Source organism: Rhea pennata, chromosome 2, assembly GCF_028389875.1.
Source record: "Rhea pennata isolate bPtePen1 chromosome 2, bPtePen1.pri, whole genome shotgun sequence".
Taxonomy (NCBI): domain Eukaryota; kingdom Metazoa; phylum Chordata; class Aves; order Rheiformes; family Rheidae; genus Rhea; species Rhea pennata.
This window is the reverse complement of record NC_084664.1, coordinates 14,236,415-14,253,349: the sequence shown is the minus strand read 5'-3', so window position 1 is coordinate 14,253,349 and position 16,935 is coordinate 14,236,415. Positions and strand designations below refer to the sequence as shown.

The following is a 16,935-nucleotide window of genomic DNA, read 5'->3' as shown; positions in this document are numbered from 1 at the left end:
GGCACTAGGTGTGTATTTCAAAGGACAAGTGTTTTGTATTAAAAGTAACTCAGAAAATACAGCTTGCCTTCCTCAAAATATTTGGCTATGATTCTTGGATTATCACTGTGTTTGATACTGTCACTTCTTTACCAGTACATAGCTCCAGCATGGTTTGTGAAACTTAGATACAGTTTGTTTGTGGACTCTGACTTCAAAAAAACCACACAATTTGAAGGTACTCACATTTTTCAGTATTTAAAACCTGCATATAAAAACATTTTTTCTGCCTCTTCAAAGCTCAGTATTTTCTGATTCTTCCAGTCTTTATCACATGATTGTTCCATATATTTAATCAGTGGATCAAAAAACAATGTGGATGATATTTCTACCAAAAAAATCTACACATTCAGACTGAAGCAATCTGGTATAAACAACACCTAACATTAGTCATTTGTCTCATTAGTTCCGTGCAGCTTTATATAACGTACAGATGGGGCTGGTCTACAAAATTTAGATGAAACCCTGGATTTCAAAGTCTTCAGATTTTGGAGTACTGTCTGAATTCCAGTTTTTACCTCAGCTTATGATATCAGCAGCCAATATTGAGAAACAAATCTGTTTCAAGGTTCAGTTTGAAATAAAATATTCAGATGACAGTCTTATGACCATTTCTTATTGTTGTAAACTACTTTTGTTTCATTTGTTTTTCTCAGTTTACTAAGAACACTGTCCTATGGACTTGTGTAGGAAAATACCATTTATGAATAGTCATGGCAGAAAGCGGTATATTGAGACTATAAGGGAAAGAGGAAATAAAGCAGTTATGACCACAGTGAACCTTCCATATACTAAAAAGTTCCCTGTAATCTCAGAGAGATACTGTAACATGAATCCCCTCTAAACATACATTAGTGTGCTAAAACTTTGAATTAAATCTCTATTTGGTTAACAAATGTTTGCAAAAGAACTCCATTTCTGATCACAAGAATAGATTATGCTGCAGAGAGAGTAATTTAACCTCTAAGGTTTAAAACATTGAAGAGGTGAGCTGTGTTTTCTGCACTATCCGCAGTCTATTGACTCCCAAAGAAATTTAGTGATGGAGCTACTTTGGGAAATACCATGCCCAAATATATAAAACACACTCGTGATATCACACACACACATTGAACCAAATGGGTTCATTAAAAGTATATTTCTATATAGTTTTCTGCTTTTAGTATTTTGTATTGTTTGCAATTTTTTATACTGCTCAAGCATTGTTCAAATGTTTAAGTTATTTTTTCCTGATTTTCACTATTGAGTTAGCTCTGTAATAGTGCTCAGAAGGTTAAGATATGTAGCAAAGAAATATCTTGAAATCAAATGAAACTACAGAATGATTTTAGGAAAGTAGAATGAAAAATATTGCTAACTCTCAGTGTGCTCAGGAAGAAAAAAGCAGCTGTTTATATCATTTTACAAAGACTTATAGAAGTCTTTTACTACACTGCATATTCTTCGAAAGCATATGTGTTTTTACTGTAAGACACAGATAGTAGGTAACAAATAGTAAAATCATCAGCTGCATATAGTCTTATGTAGATTAGATGGCAAACCTCCTTAAACGCTAGAAACTGCCAGAGGAACCTAAGGCAAAGCAATTATTACATTCACGAATCTGGATGCCATCAAGATCTAGCACCAAGTCTGAGTCATTTCATCTTGAATATTCTGTAATCCTCTTCAAAACCCTTTCAGATGATTCTTAATCCGTGATGAAATATGTGCAACTTTCATGTTTGATCTGCATTTCAGCAGGAAACCATGTATGCATCTTTATTTTCTTCTCCACCTTGAACCTTTTTTCCTTCTTGCTAGAAGCAATGAATTCTTTCCAGCTAAACACTAGAAAAAAATAGATGTAGTAATTTTAAATACAATTTTGTTCTTGAGTTGCTTGGGTCTCTTATATCCAAAGCTATTCTAGTGAATAAACATTGCTTTAATATGTGCCTTTAAATAGCTTATGGTTTATCTTCAGGTAAATTACTATATTTACATTACAGTTCTTCAGCATTTCTTTAAGTAATAAAAGATGACAATATTTTCAAAATCTGAGACAAGATTATCATTATATTTACTACTGAAAATAAAGTGGCTTGTATACCCAAATTTCTTAAAACTTGAGAATGTGTCTCCTGATATTATCAATATTTTTGAGTGGAGGATTAAGCCAGAAAAAGGCTTGTGATACCTTCACTGGGCTTTCAGATTCATTTTAATGTTTGGGTCTGATTATACTAATATATTCAGACTCAGAAATGAGGTTTAGATATAGAGAAAAGTATGGGCCTTTTTTATTTTGGGGGAAGAAAGGGATGGGAGAAAATGGAGATAAAGGCCTCATATCACACCTTTTATTACATGAGGAAGAAGTGGCCACTTAGTTGTATAGACTCTACACCCACATCTTAATTTTGTTCAACTTTGTTGATGTGTTATCTGGTTTTTGTGAAGGGGCCAGAAGTAAGTAATAAATTAATATTGTTCCTTCATTTTGTATAACTAAAGGCAAACACCATTATATTATTTATTTTAGACTTGATTAAAAAAAAAAAAAGAAAAAGAAAAAAGAAATCCCTCAGTGATGGTATAAGTTAAAACTGCACTGTTTATATATAAGGTCTTTCTAGAAAGCAACACATTACCAGGTAAAAGAGTTTTAGAAATGATAAGATTTAGAAAGCCCTACACTATTTAGGAAGACAGTGTGTTAAGAATTCCCTTGAGCACTGGGAGCTGAACTTACCAGCAGTTACACGCAGACGTACCAGAGCTACTTTCACTTGCCTTCTTTTACACCATTTATAGACCTACTCAGTAGTCAGTGGGCTCTAGGGCACAATTTGTCTTATTCTGCTGTAGATCTATGAAATAGGTCAGATGAATTATGCTCTAAAAGAAGTCATTATAGGAGAAGGCTAGACAGACGTGGTCAGACAACTGCGCCACTGAGGTCTACAGATCTACTCAGGATGTAGAACTTTCTGTAGGAAGGTCTTGCCTCCCTGCTTGTCTCAAAGAAATCATCACGTGGTTTAAGCTACATAAAGACAAGTAATATTTTAATTTTTTTCCCCAGGCGTAGGAGTGCAAGGAATCTATCATTGGACATCTTTATGGATGGATTAGATGAATAAGTGTCAGGAGTGAAGTAGGCAGATTTAGCCCTTCTAACATGCAAGGAGTGAAGGCTTGTAGTGACTTGTGGAGGTCCCTCTGATCTATCCATGGCATAGTTTGCCCCACAAAAGTATTCAACAGTTGTCTGTGAACAGACTAAAGACATAATTGCTGGTGGCAGCATCATCACATTTTCGTAATGCCATCACACAAGTAAATAATTATTTTCAAATAATAAAATATTTGTTTTGATTTATTTAAATCTCCAGTATGTGTAGCTACATCCTGTTTTTCAGAGGACAGGTAGTAACTGGAGGTGAGGCAGCTGATGTATTTTTTAGGCCAAAAGGATATTTTCAAAAACACATATAGATTTTCACTCTGTTGATCTTAATAGTAGATTAAGAAGTAAAATTGTTACGCACTTCTACTGATCTTGTTCTTTTCAGGAGAAAACAGGGAAATAAAGGAGAGTTTAAGTAGCCATAAATATTCCACATGTAAAATATGTACAAAACCACATTTCAAATGTTGCTAAGAATGAAAAAGAAAGACTCAGAGTTAGGATACATCTCCATGAAGGCTGTCTGCAGAGTCTGTCTCCTCTATTCATCTGCTGTAACCAAATCATTAACTCTTTGATCATGTACTTCTTTTTTGACTGTATTCTTATTCAATGCATAGGAAGCAGGGTGTTTATCTCAGGAAGGATCTACACATTTGTTTTACCGTTTGTTGCATATTATCATACCTCATACATAGAAAGCTGTTAAAACCTGCTGTGGAGAGCAAATTATTGATTTCCTTCTTGTATGCTTCTATAGTGTGCTTCCCTGTAGCACATGACTACCCTTTAATGGCCCTGAAGGAGCAGTACTGTCCCAGTTTTAAAGATGAGGAATAAAGAAACTAAGGACAGAAACAGCTAACTGAATTACTGTATGTGAGCCCATTATCACAATGGGATTTTGCTCGCAGGTAAAGACAACAAACTGTAAGTTCTTATAGGTAACCGTAATGAGGATCTCTCTATAGTCAACGGAGATTTATTTAGTACAGTTGCTGGAATACAGAGAGCTATTTACCTCACATTAAAGTAGATATCCAGAGCTCAGCTCCGTTGTCTAACCACACAGGTCTAATGCTATCTAAGGTTCCTTATCCCACCAGACCTCCAGCTGCTTCTCTGGATGCCCTGAGTCCCAGATCCTGAGTGCTAGACCAGTGAAGGACTCTCTGGGGGCATGTCACATGGCTTGTGTTTGGGCAAGCTGAACAAACTAAGACATGTCTGTCTTTGGTCAGCTGAACCATGCTTTAAACTCTGCTATTGAGCAAATTCCTTTTGATTGTAAGGGGAACTTTAATGTCCAGATCTCACAGATAACAAACTAAATGAAGATGTCTTATTCAGTGAGCTGAATCCTGCCCTGTGTGCCATCTAAACCGTGTTAAATGATTCTGTGCATGGCATATACACTGTTAAATGGATTGCCAAAGTTTTAATGAAAAACGTTATTTGAACATGTTCTCAGGCTCACAGATTAAAGGCTTCACAGTTACCTTCAGTCTGAATGCCCTTCAGTGACTTCGCTGTACATGGATCTGGCCAAGTTACTTGGTGGCACATAGTACCATATGACAGCATCACCCACTTTAGTTGTGGTTGTGAACATACATGAGTCTCAGGCCCTGAACCTCAACATGAATGCCCACAAAAGGAGGAAAGTACAATGATCTTGTCCCTTATCCCAAAATCCTGGTTCGTCAACAGATATGACTTGCTCTGAGCACTGAATAAACAAAGTTTCTGAGGTAAGTGCAATTAAATAGAGAGCCATGCCTGTAGTGTTTAGTAGAGTGACTCGCCTCATGGAGTGACTTTCCATATATTCCAGTGCAGCAGTTGTTGGAACCCTATCAGAGTAGCAATGAACCACTTTGCCAGATAATCAAGTAGCTTTTTTCCTTTTTCCTGTTTTAGTCATGCCTAGAATTCAATGTCTGGTTGGCAGTGAGAGCAGAATCTTAATACAGGTTAGACTGAAACAATTCTTGTCTAGAAAGAGGAACTTATCATTGATTTGGCAGACTGCAATATTTGTGCTAAGACTAATTTTGATTATTTGGAGTAGGTGATAAGAGAAAAGGGCAGAAGCATTTTGGACAATATCATGTATCTGCTAGCTCAGTGAAAGATTGTGCTACTTACACTGGAAATTTTGAACTTTATTTTATGATATCACTAGTATATGAAAGATGCCTGTTTTGTGGAGTGTAATGATGACCAAAGCTATATCCTGTAGCATAGCCTTACAGATGTTAAAGCAAAAGACAAAACTTCTGCTGAGATTGTGGAAATTCTACAAAATTACCTATCTCCAAAGCCACTTGTGATTACAAAGCATTTTTGCTTTTATAGACAGAATCAAGAAAATGAAACATTTGCTGAGTATGTGAGTGGATTAAAGCAATTAAATGGGCATTGCCAGTTTGGAGGGAGTTTAAATGACACATTAAGAGAATGGTTAGTGAGTGTTATGCAAAATAAAGCAATCCAAGGGCAGTTTTTGACAGAAGTAGATTTGACCCCCAAATGGGCAGTAAATACTGCTATTTTGAAGGTGCCAGAGAGTTACAACACTTCATGAAGCTTATACAACAAATAAATTAGCTCAGAAAGCACAGCATAGAGAACTGAAAGATTAGGTGCCTCCAGTGAGGAAAACAATCTCCCACTACTAATCATTGCAGGTTCAAGGACAAATTCTGAAGGAACTGCAGGTAACAGACATATTTGGAAAATGCCTGAGTCAGTGCAAAAAGTAAAACTACTGTCTCCTAAGGGCAATGATAAAGAATATCTGATTTTCCATCTTGCAAATAACCACTCTGAGAGCACAGAGCACATAGCATCTCTATGTCTATTTAATTTAGAGGCAGGGAATAATGCTTAAATTGGAGCCTGAAACAGGGCCTGTTGTTTCTACCATTTTGTTGCAGAATAGCCAACGACTACGAAGGAAAGTAAAACACAGAAAACCTGTAGTACCTCTGAACGTACTCAGGAATTGTTGTTCTTCAGGCTATTATTGTGCAGAGGCAAGTGATAACTGTAAACAGCATATGCCAATCCTTTGTTTTATAGTATAGTGGTCATGCTTTGCTTAACAGAGAATGGCTGAAAGAAATTCAGCTGGACTGGCCAAGTATAAACTGTGCAGGCTCAAAAAACAAATGTGAACTCTAGCCCAAAGCAAAAATTAACTTTTGAACAGCTGATATCTTTCTGAGATGGTGCCCAGAAGCTTAAAGCATATGAACAAAAAAATGTAGAAATTGCTCCCTCTTCAAGCACTGTTTTTGCTGTGCTTGTCCAGTACCTGTGTTTGTAGAACAGCCAAAGACAGAAGAAATACTTCACCACTTTCAGGCCCCTGGTATTTTACCCAAGTTAACAGGAGTAAAGGGAGTCTGCAACAGTAACAGTAATGATAAAGAAAGAGGCTGTCAATATATGTGGTGATTCTCATTCTGTTAATCTAGGAATGCGCGGTATCCTTTGCCAGGCTAGAAGATACTTGTCTCATTAGTGAGTAGCAAGCATTCTGAAGGATGAGCCTGATCTAAGCCTATTGGCAAATGGATACTGGGGACAGTGACAAGCAATACCTTATAACTAACAGACAAAAGGTTTTTCAGCCTAATAGGCTTGTGCTTAGAATAGCACATCTGCTTGCCCTTTGGCATAAACAATGGGTGTTGGTCTTCATGACATTCCTGTTGCTCAGTGTTATGGATGTTATGTGCGTATGGGGGCTAGTGATGAACGCCTTGAATGTGTGCAGGATGGGGTACAGTTTAAAGTAATTAAAGAAAATTGTCAGTGCTTCAACAAATCAGCTTGTCTGTTTTAGTGAAAACGAAATACAAAACTATCTATAAGGAATCCTGTTTCACAAAATTGCTGATTTCATCGTATGGTTACTCTACAGCATTGTTTTTACCTTAAATAACCTTGGGTACTCATACTAATTTTGGGTCACATAGTAAGTAGAAATGGTGTTAGTCAGTGCTTGTGCTTGATCAAGCCAAGGTACTTAATCTTCAGAAGGTCAGGTTTACTCATCATTTTTCCCCACGGAACAGTTCCAGCAGTTTCACATCTGAAAATCCCAATGTTTTTGCACCTTAACTTCTAATCTCTATAGAATCTCTATATTATCTATCACATTTTAATCTCTATAGTGCTCAGACAGAGAAATTTAAAGTTGAATCTTCCATAAAGCTGGACAGATTAAACCACAAAGCTGGAGAAAAAGAAGGGCAAAAGTTATTGTCTATAGTACCTTATCTAATTTTCATTTTTTTCTCTGAGTACAGAAAGAAAGTAAATAGCTACCCTATATAGATCATATAGGACTTCCTTTCACTTCCTGCTAAATCTGCATCTACCAAAAAAGCAAGCATCTTGCATACATGTGGCATGAATTACTCTAGCACTTGCAGTTACATTTTTGTGACATTATCATGCACTGAAAGATTTGATTGTGAAAAGTATTGATCAGCCTTATTAATCGGTGATGATGTCAATTGGTGTATCATATATATTTTCAACAATATTCACTCAAACATTTTAGAGAAATGATTGTCAAAGTAAATAAAACTCAACCTTAAGTGTTCAAAAGTCATGAGTCAGCTCCGAAAGAACACCCATTTTATGTCTCAGGCTGGGCTTCTGGAGGCAGGTTTTGCAGCATCATGGAGCCTCAGATTTTAATGTCACACTGAATCAGCAGCCCTTTCAGTGAGACAGAATTTATTAGCATGATGATATACTGTGATGTTACTGAACAACCACAGCCAGGAAGCAGTATATCTCACAGCACTAGATGTTGTGCAAACACAGAATAAATAGATTTTCCTTTACTGATAGTGCTTAAAATTTAAGTAAATCGAATGGGACAACAACTGGACCTAAGGAAAAAGAAGGAAATGTAGTGCATGTATTGTCCTCTTCATAATAATGGTCAGCCTGGCCTGACTAAGTGGAAGTTTTCTGGTACTATGGAAAATAAAAATTTCTAGGAAGGTATTTGAAGGATGATAGTGAAGTGGCAGCATTAGTAAAGCCTGAAGGTGGTTTCCTGCAAATTTAACAAGCTGGTGACTGAGGCTAACACCTCTTTTTACACACTTAGGTCAGTAAGGGAACCATCTAATCCAGTAAATATGACAGTTTAAAAATGCTGGATTACTCATAGTAATTATGAACTGCAAAGAAACACTCATTAGCACTTATATTCTCACACTGCAGTAAAGTCTGTTATGACAAGTCTGAATTAAAAAAAAAAAGAAAGAAAAAACTTGGTGATTCTATTTGTAGAGATGGGTCTGTGCTGTTATGATTTATGCATATCATATATGTATATATATTCTTAAATTCAAACTCATATATCAGTGTTGCAGAATATGAACATACAGCAATATCATGAAAAGCAGTATTATTTCATATGGAGCTCACCATGAATAAAAAGCCCTTCCAAGTATAATAAGAGCAAGCATGTTGTTAGGATGCCAGTTGGCTCCATCATATGGAGATATTGCTGCCTTCAGTGTCTGTTCCTCCGCAGACTGACACAATAAACTGAAGCTCCAAAAATCTAAGGGCTTCTTAACTGCTCATTGACACAAAATAGTGGTCTCTAAGTACTCTTTCAGATGTCATTATACTCTTTTATGTCAGTGATCCATGGATAATAAGAGTGCCTCATGTAAATCACTGGGGGGTGTTCTGATAGCTTATTAGGTTCTCATATAAATTTAATAACAGGTTTATTTTATTTCCCTTTTGAGAAATGAAAATTGCTTTGAAATGCTTTAAATATAACCACAGGAGTGAAATGGTCCCCTGAGCTACATAGTAACATGTGCGTCCCAGCCATTCTGCTCTCAAGCCCCTCTCCCTCTGATTCTCCTTCTTTAATCCAGGAGAGAGTATTTTACCCTACACTGATATACGTCAGCTAATTTCACAAGGTTTTTATTCTCTCTCCAGTATTTTCACTCCCTTCTTCATGTTCTTCTGGCTGACATAGATCCGCCATTCCGGCACTGCAAGGGTCCGATGAGCAGGGTCAAACCGACCGAAGGCAGAGGAGCGTTAGCAATGTCCCGCTTGCTGCAGACCCCGAGGACGATAGCTTTCATGAGAGAGCCTTCCCACCAGCACGACTTCTCACTGCAGCACCTTCCCTGACACTCAGCAATGACGTGAGCGCATTTCATTACTCAGCCTTTCACTGTCGCTCACAGCTTTTGATGTAGCTCTTTTTCTACTATAATGTGTTATTTATCTCTGTAGTTTTGTTTTCTGGACTTTTTGGTGTAATCTATATATCCATGTGCAACAAAAAAATTCATTGCTCTTTTTCTATTATTACCAACATTGGGAGTTTTGTATGTCAGTGCAGAGACCAGGCAGGAGTATGTGTTGTATATCAAAGAGAACAATGAAGTCCTTCAATCTGGGCATTATATCTATACTTGACTTTTCTGCTGCACATATACATAAGGATGTGCTCCATCTCATGTGCATTTAACAGAATCCATTGTTGGCGAAAATTCTGTATCTTCTGTAAAGATTTTTTTCAGGGGCTTTAGCTGATTTTGGAACATTTGATTTTGGATCAGCTGCCTTTTGGCAGAAAACCTCCTCTATAGCCCTCACATTAAGAAAAAGCTATACCTGCCTCTGACATTTTAGAATTAATTGGGTAAACCTCAGCTGACTGCAAGCTGCTTTGTCAGCACTGCGTAAATGTGGATGTTTCAAAAATGCTTTTGTGACTCTTTTGTTCTGCAAATTGCTGAATGATACTTTTCTGGAAGCTATAACAAATATTTAGGATTTGAATATACATGGGCATTTTAATTCCTGAACAAATTAGATGATTATTTTTTGATAAACAATGAAAATAAGGGATTGAATTTTAAGAAATTGCTTGGCACAAATTGACAGTATCTTTCATTTTAACTTTGCAATTTGATTTGATATGGTTGACATTTGAGGTCAGGACAATTAATATATATATATATTATTTGATTTTATTTCCAAGGAAAAGACTTCTGTTTCACAGAACTATCAATATATATAAGCAAATTGTGCACCTACTGGGAATATTCATAATAGCATAGAGTATGTCTCTTTATAGGACAGAAGACTGTTCTAACCTGATGATTCTGGTGGTCGGTAAAGTCAACATCTTCAGAGAGTTCACTGAGGTTTGATTTTTGCCACTATGAAAATTTATCTCCTTTTGCATCTGTTTCTATGGATTTTTATTAGATTCATGTGCTAAGAGAAAAAAACACATACAATATTAACAATATTATAAAATACATAATAAAATAATAATATTAACATCATTCCACTGTATAAATTGTCTTGTGACACTTTCACAACCTACTTATGACAAATTTTGGTTATCACTAAGTTTTGACTGATGACTGGTTTAGTGTTGTAAGATTCTCCTACAGGACACCAAGAATGGTAAATACTATCAGAAGCAAATCATTCTATCCTAAACCATGTCTATAAATTTGTAAATTAGTAAGTCTAAAGGAGTTTATCTCTTACTATATTATGATAGATTAGTAAGTAAGTTACATACATTTTAGTCAGCTGCAGTTAGGTGACATGAATCCCACCTTAAATCTCTTATTTATTTATTTATTTATTTTTATTCTAAACCAAGATCTGACAGATGGTTTATGAACTTTAAGGTCTGACTTTTTCACCTTAGATTCAGTGATTTTCAAAACCACAGTGTTGGTTCCTTTCATATCACAGAAATTTTATTTTTCCTTTTTTCTGTACTCGTACTTCCTCTGACCACATGTAAATATATGATATTCCTTCTGAATGAAATAGAGCCTTTGGAGCTAATGCAGTTCAGTAATGTCTAACTAATTGCAGTCTGGTCTCATTAAAGCCAAACACTCAAAGATACTGTGTACTGTTCTTTTGCCCTTTCCCCTAGATTAGGGAGATGGGAGATGCAGTTTCTTAGATAGCTTCTTCAGGGACAATATAACAGTATAGAAAGGGACACAGATTTGTGCTCATATCAGTTAAGGAGCACCAGAGAATATACATATTTTTTTCCAGTATCATTTCCCTTTCTTTCCACAAAGGTCTGGTTCCTGTTTCTAGAGTTAATCTGAATCCCTTGATTAGAGAAGTGCTTTTTTTTTTTATTGTAAAGGCTTTATTCTCTATTCTCTTAGGTACTGTTAAGTAGAGTGAGATCTAATGCATTACTTGACTCTCACCTTTATTAATTTCTGTAGGATAGTCGTTGATGTACCCATTAGAAGACTTATGGTTCCAGATAAATATTTCAATCAATTATTGGTAGTGCCCCTTTATTGTGGCTTTTTAGACATAGTCTCCCTGTAGTGCTTTATATTTGATAGTATTTTTATATGATAAGGATTAGTGCTCTCCTTTTAGCAGCATTTTCTCTAAAAATAGCAAAATATAGTATTTTTAAAAAATACATGGAATTTCATGTGAATTTGTGTGAGTTAGGTAAAACATATGAGTACAGAGGAAAAAAAGTCACAGACCTTTACCAAATCAGTGGCCTTACTTGTTATTATGTTTGTGCATCATCTATTTGAAAAAAAATATTTTGTGATTAGAAATTCCTTTTGTTCCACGTTAGATATTTAGTTTATGGACAAAATGGAAATGTTAATGTGAAAAATAATCTTCAGTTTAGTTCATTCGCATGTACTCAATTTAAGCCTGACATTCTCAGGTTGTCAAAAAAAGCGAGGAGTCTGTGTTTTAATGAAGGATTAAATGGATTTTTAAACCTTCAAATAGTTCAAGACTTTCTTGTTTTTCACCAAAATATAGTTAATACTACACTGGAGCTGTATGACTTTTAAAGACTGACAGAAATATCCTGGTCTGGCTGAATGCTACCCTTGCTGAAGACTTATAAGGCAACTGGAACCAGCAGTTTGTCAAAAGACTAATTGCATGCTAACGAGAGGGTGAGAGTTTTGATGCTGCTTTCTTTCCAGATCAAATGGTTGCTAGTAAAACATTAGCATTTTTTGCCCTTAAATTGAGTAATACCATTGCTTTAGTGGTCATCAATCCTTTTGAGACACTGACTCCAGACTGAACTCCTTGGGGATAATCCCAGCTGTCAGATGTAAATCACAATTATCATCACTCCGTGTTCAAGTGGAGATCATGCTGAGAGTGTGCTAGTTCCACGAGAGAGTCAGATCTGGATTGCTGCAGCAGTGGTAAATGCTACAGAAACATTTTTTTTTGTGCCCTGAGTACATACACATGTACTCTGTACTGCACATACAGAGATCATTAAATAATTCCAGCTTTTATTGAGAAGCCATGATGGCTCTTTGTTTGTTTGTTTTTACCAAAATGTGTGTTTCCTCCAAAGAAAATTACAAAATAAAAAACTTATGTATTATTTTCCTTTTCTTCTAACTTTTGAATTCAGTCTTCCCATGAAAGCATAAGCAGTAAGCTCTAAAGAGAGAAATTAATTATTGACTTTTCTGAAATATAGAATCACAGTCCTTTCTACAGAAAAGAGATTCACTGAAAAAATAATTTGCATATTATACATGCACACACACACACACACACACACACACACACACACACACACTAATCTTAAGGTCTGCAGAACTGTAGAATGATTGAGGTTGGAAGGGAACTCTGGAGAGGGTCAACTACAGCAACCTTTTGTTTCTTTATTTTTCACACCTTTTTATCTCGTTTATTCACCTAGGACCAAGACAATCTGAAAAGTGTTGATTTACAAGCAACCCTGGTAAATGAAAAGAATTATTGCAAGAATATCCCATTACAGCAAGGTTCACCTATTTTTGGCGTTTTTCTACCTGCGTATGTCAGGAGCTTAGGTATCCAACAACTTGTGAAATGAGTGAAGGGTTTTTACTGAAGTCAGATCACTCTAAAGAGAAATGTCTTCAATATATTTCAAGCATGTTAGCGGTAAGTGTTATTTGATGCCGTAGTTTTGTATTTTGTTATTATGCGAGGTGGTACAATGTTATCAAAATATCTACAAAAATGATTGCTGATGCAGCTAAAAAGAAGAAAGATACACAACTAAAGTTTATGTAGCTGCATAGCTGTTCAGAAAAATAAGCCAGAATCACCTGGAATACAAATAACATATATAATGAAATACTTAACTATATGGAAGAACAGCTATACAGGAAAAAAATCCTACAGTCTCCAGGAAAGACAATTATGTGGTAAACCTCCTAAATCCACAAAAGATTAAATGCTATAAAACATAATTCTTTTAAATTAGATCATTTCTGATTTCATCTTCCTGCTGATAAGTCAAAACATAAAACATGAAAACTGGGAACTTTCTCCTTCACAAGCTTATGAACCAGTGCAGAGCTCTGAAAACACTGTGCAGCCACATCAGAGGTGGACAAAGACTTTCCGTTCCAGACGTCATCGCTAGTCTAAATCCAGTGCATAGTTATTGACTTCTGAAGGAAAACTTATAACTCATTTTCATGCATGTTTAATGGGTTGAAAAATTAGAGCAAGGTGTAAACATTAACAACTGTCTACATGGTGAGGAGGAGACTGTCATGAATAAATAGTTGAAGCAGCTCTAATTTGTCTATTGAAGCAGGTGTTTACAGTGTGACTGTAATATTTTAAACACATGCATATGCTAAAATATTCTGCATGGTTTTGTCTTGGAGACAGGCAGAAGTAGCATTCACCTATCTGTGTGTAAATAAATGTGTAGATAGAATAAATGTCAAGAATTTGTAAAGATACCCCAAGTCATGCTTGAAATTTAGAGGAGAGGCCATTTAACTTTGCCCAGGACAATTCAAGTTGCAGAACTAAAGCCTGCAACTCTGATAAGAGGGCAGAAGGAGCAGCTATCCATGGTTTAACAGTAAGTGGCAGAAGGGGAGATGACTGCAAATCCCTGTCTGTTCGTTGGATAAATTCTGGAGTGAGATCTGTATTCTTAGCAGAACTCAGCTGAAAACTGTTTGAATTGAATATCATAGTACATAAGCTATTTTAAAATGCTGACCATCAGTTCACAGTTACTGAAGTAATTTGGTGTTTTAGGCCAGGTACTGTTTGGAAGTACAGTATTCATCTCTCTGAAAGAATATCATAATGCTTACCAACAAACACATTTCCACAGTGAGGATGGTACAACCATTGACAAACTCTTTCTTGCTGACTGATGTCCCAAACGCAAATAGAACATTTCCTCTCAGAAGGTCAGACCTTCAGCTGCTGTGTGTCAGCGCAGCTTTTTTGAAGTTGATAGAGCTAGGCCAAGCTAGGCATCAGAGAATGCTTAGTGAGACACAAGAATAAAATATAAACGCATGACTTAGCAAGGTTTTTGGTATTTTTATTATAAGTGGATAGTGAGAACCAGATCAGACTGGACCCCTAGTCTTTGTTTCTTTGCATTAGAAATCTTAGAGTAAATCTCTGTGAGCTCCAGAGGTCATATTTGTTATTTGTTCACTATATTTTATATTACATTCTAGTTTTATTTTATAGAAATATTACTAATTCCACAGACTATGGAGTGGCATATAAATTGGGAAATTAGAACTGGAAAAGTTATGCATGATTTTGCTTCTTTACAGGTTTTATTTATAGATACAAAAGTCCGTAGGCAAATATAGTTATTATATATATTTATATATATACTTACTATTGTTTCTAAATTTGTTAATTCAGTTAAATGACCTATAACAATTCAAGCTGATTAGAGATCCACCCCAGGAGAACTGGTTATTGCTAACTATTGATATTTTTCTGACTCTAGAGACTAAAACTCAAAAAAAAAAAAAAAAAGGAAAGTATTTCCTCCGTAACATATTATAACTTTATTTTTAAATGATTATTCATCCCCCAATTTATGTAGTACTTTTTACTGTGGTTTTGCACTAGGTGAACCGGACAACTGATCATTGTTGGAAAAAAAAAAAAAGTGGAAAAAGCTATGATAATAAAAAGCTCGATATTCAAAAGCTTTTTTTCTCCCTAATGCTTTATCATACATTTTGTGAAGCAAAATATAATCTTTTATGGTAAGTTCCATTCTGCCATCACATTGGTGCAAACATAGTTGAAATATTTAGGAAATCCAAACCTTAAATAAGAAAAAAATATAATGTAGTTAAATACATTGATTTATGTTAAGAATTATTTGGTTTACTGTGACAGCATGATGAGAGCTTCTCCAAAAAATGCATGGAAAAAGGCTTTACATTGGAATGTGCGCTTTATAGTAGTGTAATTCAAAACTTCTAGTTCAAGAAAATCCTTGTATTAAAATCTTTGTCCTTAATTCATTTTAGAGTAATATACTTAAATAGTTCTTTTTCTTTTTCTTTTATAGTAATCATATTGATCTGGGATTGGATTAGGTAAAAATGGTGTTTTTCAAAATTAAACCTATCACATCGGAAACCAGGTTGCTGATGATGTTAGTCTTATGCCTGTAGGAATTACTAAGGTAATGTGTTTGCTTGGAAGGATTCCTTCTGTGGAGGCGTAAGTTGATTTCTAGTGCAGAAAACTGAGATATTTAAGATGGAGGAATAATATAGTTAAAAAATTTTTTTTGATGTCCATGTTAGTTCCATGTCAGGAAGAATTTTTTTGTTTTATTTTGGCTTGCTTTTTTTTTAATTTTTGTTTGTTTGTTTTAGAGATATCAGAAGTAAACTTGTGAAGGACTTGTCCTGTTAGGAGACTGAAAATTCATAACTCACTGTCTAAGCATTGATGCAGAGGTTGAGACTGAAATTAAAACTGTTCCTGAAGACAGATTGACATTCAGGGCCAAGTTTATACCATCTCTTACAATTGATGGGAAAATTTAACTGGATGGGCTCAGCTGGACAACTTGAAAAATTATTTCATATCCTGAGCTCAAATGATTAATAAATATTTTATTTGATTGCAATAAATCACAGGCTTATCAGGCAAAAATGAACAGCTGTTACTGTGATCTAAGAGTGCATCAATAAAGACTTTTATATATATTGAAGAAAAAGTGAACAGAAAAAGATGTAAATGTTAGACATATCACTGAATCCTTGAAGTGATAAGATACAGCCACCTCGCTTGCCATAGGCATAGGTTATATTTTAAAAATAATAATGTTACATATCCAGATTCTTCATGCAATATGATGTGTGTCTTGTCCTAGTGTAGAACTTAACAAGATAACACAAAAAAAAGATGATTGCTCAGTACAAAATATCCATTCCCATAATCAAATTTTATCAGTTACATGAAGTTCTATATTTGTTTTTGTAATAAAAAAATAAAATTCATGAGATTATAGGAATTTTTAAGAAGAATCATAAAACACATGGAGACATACATTTTATCTAGAACTTATGGTAAATGTTTTTGATTCGTATGATTTGCCATGACTGCTTCTGACTGAATAAATGGGAAAATGATCATTTTAATGTGCAAGGAACAAGGTAGTGAATTCAGAACAGAGTCCAATTCTGCTTTGTGAGGCCCTATAAAAATTCCCTTGACTTCCATTAGGTTGAATATAATAAATCTTTAAAGGTATACTGTATTTGTAGACCTGAAGCCAATATTATTACCATAAAATCACTGCTTTCTCCTTTACACAAGTCTCTTCTAAGATCTATTTCTACTGTAACATCCATAAAAAA

At 35.3% G+C, this 16,935-nt stretch overlaps 1 long non-coding RNA gene across 1 annotated transcript in view; it reads left to right on the top strand.

Annotated features, from left to right (window-relative positions):
* The window catches only part of LOC134135983 (uncharacterized), a 96,152-nt gene extending 86,787 nt beyond the window's left edge, over nt 1-9,365 (top strand). Inside the window, exon 4 of the long non-coding RNA XR_009957398.1 lies at nt 9,246-9,365. This is a non-coding gene — a long non-coding RNA (uncharacterized LOC134135983). The remainder of the gene's footprint in view (nt 1-9,245) is intronic.
* The last annotated feature ends 7,570 nt before the right edge of the window (nt 9,366-16,935 follow it).